The 5,272-nt window shown below is 41.2% G+C and overlaps 1 pseudogene; it reads right to left on the bottom strand.

The window, feature by feature from the left end:
* Positions 1 to 1,261: 1,261 nt before the first annotated feature.
* Positions 1,262 to 2,545, bottom strand: LOC102492794 (keratin, type I cytoskeletal 18 pseudogene; annotated as a pseudogene).
* Positions 2,546 to 5,272: the final 2,727 nt, after the last annotated feature.

Below are 5,272 nucleotides of genomic sequence, written 5' to 3'. Positions count from 1 at the left end.
AGAGAAAGAGAGAGAGAGAGAGAGAGAGAGAGAGAGAGAAAATGAGAAATCACTCCCCAGGGGGATGGTCACGCCATAATCCCTTCTCCTCCATTCTCCTCGTGGGATTTTGGGCATGCACACACATGCTTCTGGCTCTGGCACCTGGCACATGTGTAAACCACAAGGTCTGGGACTCGAACTGTGGTTGACTACATGGGAGTCCAGCGACATAACCATTATGCCAACTGCTGGTCAGCCAATTTTTCCATCATTTGTAAAGAGATTTTCTTTTCCCCATTGGATTTACTGGTACCTTTGTGAAAAATCAGTTGGCTGTATGTCTTGGAGTTTATTTCTGGGGTCTCTCTTCTGTTGCATTGATCTACATGCTTGTTTTTGTGACAGTACCATGCTGTTTTGATTATCACAGCTTTGTAATAAATATATTATGGGGTCATGGAGTGAGATGCCTCCTCTTCCACTCTTCTTGTGCAGTATTGATTTGGCAATATGAGGTCTCTTATGATTTTAGATGAATTCTCTGATAGTTTTTCTTAAATCTGTGAAGAATATCTTTGGTAATTTGATTGGAATTGCATTAAATTTGTAGGTTAATTTGGGTAGGATTGACATTTTGATTATATTAATTCTTCCAATCCAGGAACATGGGATGTCTTTCCACTTTTTTTAAATGTCATTTTCAACTTCTTTCTTTCTTTCTTTCTTTTAAATTTTTAAAATTTTTTTTAGTGTTTCATAGTTTTCCTCATAGAAGTTTTTGATGTTTTCAGTTAGGTTTATTCCAGATGTCTTATTTCTTTTGTGGCTATTGCAAATGGAATTGCATTCTTCAAGTTTACCTCAATCTGTTCACTAGTGGTGTGTAGAAATGCTATAGATTTTTGTACGTTGATTTTGTATCCTGCCACTTTACTGTATTCATTTATCACTTCTAGGAATTTTATTGTGGATTCTTTTGGATTTTCTATGTATATAATCATGCCACCTGCAAATAGAGACACTTTCACTTCTTCTTTCGCTACTTGAATGCTTTTTATTTCGGTCTCTTGTCTTGATTGTATTGGCTAGGACTCCAGTACTATGTTGAAGGAGTAGAGAAAGTAGGCAGCCTTGTCATGTTCTAACTTTTAGTGAAAAAGCTTTAAGTTTTTCCCCATTCAGTATGATGTTATCTATGGGTTTTTCTTTATTGGCATTCAGTGACCTCTGCATTTTTTATTGACCTCTTGCTTCCCAAGGGTACTCTGCTTCTGCAGTCTCAGCACCTTGGAATTTTGATGTCACTGGTCTCAGACATCACCTTACCATCCACCAACCTGTGCATGGTGGTCTTTTGGATGGTCTGCACAGAGCTGCTGCTGCCAGGGCATCACCAAGACTGAAGTCCTTCCCAGTGATGGTAGGTGGCAATCTCAGACTCCAGTTTGTCCTTGATGTTCAGCAGAGCCTTGTCTTCCTGGGCTTAGCACTGCCCTTCTGCCTGGGTCTATGTCAGCTCTGACTCCAGGTGCAGTAGGACTCCACTGATCTGCTCCATCTGCATAACATAGCAGGCTTCTACCTCCCTCAAGCTGCTCTCCAAGCTGGTCTTCAGATTTATCTGGAGTCCAGGTCAATCTCCCAGGACTGGGCCATGCATCTCAGCTCCATGAGTGTCAATTTTGCTACTCTGAATTTGGCGGACTGTGTGGAGATCACTGTGGTGTTCTCTTCAGTCTGCTTGGATCAAATTACTTGTCTAGCTCCTCTCGGTTCTTCTGAGCCAGCTCCTCATATTGAGCCTGGATGTCTGCCATGATCTTGCTGAGGTCTTGAGATCTGGAAGCATCCACTTTCACAGTCAACCCCAAGCTGGCAATCTGGGCTTGTAGGCCATTTCCTCCTCATGGTTCTTCATAAAGAGCAGTTCCTCCTTGAGACCTTTGATCTCTTTCTCTAGCTGCAGCTGAGTGACATTGGTGTCATCAATGACCTTGCAGGGTCTGTGGATGTCGCTCTCCACAGACTGACTCATGGCTAGCTCTGTCTCATACTTGTCTCTGAAGTCATCAGCACCGAGACGGGTATTGTCTATCTGCAGAACGACAAGGGCATTGTCCACAGAGTTTTCAAAGATCCGTGCCCTCATTTCCTTGATAGTCTTGAAGTAATGCCCCTAGTCTCTGACCTAGAGCCCCTTCTTTGCCAGGTGTTCTCGGATCTTGCTCTACAGCCTCTGGTTATCAGTCTCCAGGTCCCTTACTCTGTCTAGGTAGGAGACCAGGCAGTCATTCAGGTCTTGCATGGTCTCCTTCTTGCCCTGGATGCTCTTCATTTCTGCCAACTCCCCCACCCCCACCATCCCCGCTGCCAGGGTTCTGGCCTCCCAGCCAACCTGGACCCTTCTGGTGTGTGAAATGGAGATCTGGGAACCTGAGCTCCCAGTGCCTGCATAGACACTGGTAGTGTTGCTGGCTAACTAGACCTGGTGTTTGGGTGCCTGGATGGAGGCCAGGAACCAGTAGTTGGTGGAGAAGGTGGTGGAGTGGGTGGTGAAGTTCATGGTATCCAGGGAGGAAAGCAAGAGAACAGGAATCTGGTTCAAGCTGCCAGCTATGGGTTTTTCATATATGACTTTTATTGCACTGAGAAGTGTTCCTGATTTTTCTGAGAGTCTTTTTTTTTTTTTTTTTTGAGAGATTTTTGCTATGGGGCATGTGTATTCACTGGAGAGAGAGAGAGACAGAGAGACAGAAAGTGAGAATTTACCCCTCAGAGGGGATGGCAATGCTGCAATCCCTTCTCCTCCATCCTCCTTCAGCATGCAGGCATGCATACCTGTCGTGAGTTTAATACCACCTGGTCCAGGACTGGAACTGCAGTGACATAACCACTACAGCATCTGCTGGTCCCATTGCTGAAAGTCTTAATCATGAAGGTATGTTGTACTTTATCAAATGCTTTTACTGTGTCAATTTTAATGTGATCATGTGGTTTTTAACCTTCCTTTCTGTTAATATGGTGTATCACATTTATAGTCTTGTGTGTGTCGAACTATCCTTGCATCCCTGGAATAAAGCCTACCTGATCATGATGTATAATCTTTTTAATGTGTTGTTGGATACAATCTGTTAGTATCCTGTTGAGAATTTTTACATCTATATTCATCTAAGATATTGGTCTGTATTTAATTTCTTTGTCTGTTTTGGGGATGCGGGTGATGGTGGCTTCATAGAATAAATTTGGGAGGGTTCCTTCCTTTTGGATCTTTAGAAATAGTTTGAGTAGAGTGGGGGTTAGCTCTTTTCTAAAAGTTTTGTAGAATTCAGAAGAGAAATGATCAGGACCCGGACTTCCCTTGTTGGTATGTTATTTATCACTGATTGAATTTTATTGCTTGTTACAGGTATATTCAGGCTTTCTATGCCTTCCTGATTTAGTTTTAATAGCTTATATGTGTCTGGAAAACTTTCCATCTCATCCAGATTTTCTTGTTTGTTGGCATATAACATTCTCTAATTATCTTTTATATTTCTGTTATATCTGTCGTTATATTGTCTGTTTCATTGCAAATTTGATTTATCTGGTTCCTTTCTCTCTTATTCTTAATTAGTCTAGTTAATGGTGTTTCGATTTTGTTTATCTTCTCAAAGAACCAGCTTTCAGTTTTATTTATTTTCTTTCTTTCTTTTCTTTTTTTTTTTTTTTAACAGTTTTGTAATTGAGATTTATTGGTTGTGTCAAGGATCAGAACAGACATTTCAGTTTGTACCCAATTCTTAACATACGTACCAAAAATTTAAAAAGCCAAGTATAGTGATTCTTTTTAAGTTATTCCAGTGACATTCCAGCTTCAAATTTGTAGGCAAGTTTTCCTTAAGAGGATATCAAGAACCACTGTCTTCAGATGTTGAAAGCTGTTACGTAAGTCCCACCAAATCACAATTTAGTATCATACACACTACATACTTCAAATTTCTAATCTTTCACAGCACATTAACAGAATTATTAGGAAAACTGGATTACCACGACCAAAAATGTCACAGAGTGCACACAATTCTGACGGGGAGAGCAACAATCAAAGAGTGTTTTTTCTTTAGGAAACAATACTACTAAAAAACATAATAGAAGTCATTTAAAATATTCAAGACACATTAAATGCATGACTGTGACTCCAAACTGCCATTTAGTATGCTTTGTATTTAGGATATAAAACTACCCACCCTTCCCCACCTATGGAATGTTAAGCTGACACACAAGAGAGTCAAAGCCTCCTATAAGTCAATATCCTGCTATTTTCTGGTTGTACTGAAAAATAAACAACCAGTAAATGATTTCACCTCTTAAAAAAAGCATTTACACTTAAAAAATGGGATGAGATGGTTCTCCATTTTCTGCAGGTAAATCTTCTTTAGTGTCTCGGTTGGCCACTTCAGCCTGTTTCCCCTTTGCTCCCCTTTTCCCTTTTGTATGAACTCTTTTGTCTGAAGATTTATCCTTCCCTGCTGCCTTTTTTGGCTTCGTCTCCACTTTTGCAGGAGGTTTAGCCGACAACCTCGCCAATCTCCATTGGGCTCTTCCTTGGCCGCCCCCTCGGCTGAGCTGACCTTCCTCTTGGGCATCTTGGCTGCGGACAGGGTGCGTGCTGGGTGCCTGATGAGGCCGCCACGTGCCTAGAACCTTTGCGGAGTTGAGCGGATAAACCCTACCGCTCCTCCCGCCACCAGAGCTGCTGGAACTCCGGTTTTATTTATTTTCTTTATAATTGTTTTATTTTCTATTTTATTTATTTCTGCTTGAATCGCTATTACTTTTTTCCTCCCGGCATTTAAAAGTTATTTATTTATTTAACTCCATTTATTATTATTATTATTATTACTTTTAATTTGGCGAGAGAGAGAGAGAGAGAGAAAAAGAGAGAGAGAGAAAGGGAAAGCAAGAAAGCAGGTCAACAGGTCTAGGGCTTGAACTGTGGTTGGTCATGTGGGAATCCAGTGCCTTTAACCACCATGCCACCTGCTGGCCCCCTCCTCCTGGCATCCCCCCCCCACCCAGTTCCCTGAAGTGTGTTGTTAGGTTGTCAATTTGCCACCTTTCCATCTTTTTCTTGTGTGCACTAATTGCTATGAACTTCCTTCTTTTGCCTGCTTTTGCTGTGTTCCATAGATTACAGAAACTCATGTACTTGTTGATGTCAATGAATCTTTTGATTTTAGTCCGACTCTCTTCAGTGGTTGTCATTCAGGTTGCTTAGTTCCCAAATGTTTGTGTATTTTTGAGTTTTTTTTTT

This window comes from Tupaia chinensis, unplaced genomic scaffold (assembly GCF_000334495.1).
Source record: "Tupaia chinensis unplaced genomic scaffold, TupChi_1.0 Scaffold000183_1, whole genome shotgun sequence".
In the NCBI taxonomy this organism is placed as follows: domain Eukaryota; kingdom Metazoa; phylum Chordata; class Mammalia; order Scandentia; family Tupaiidae; genus Tupaia; species Tupaia belangeri.
Note: the sequence above shows the minus strand (reverse complement) of the source record. Positions and strands in the feature narration are given on the sequence as shown.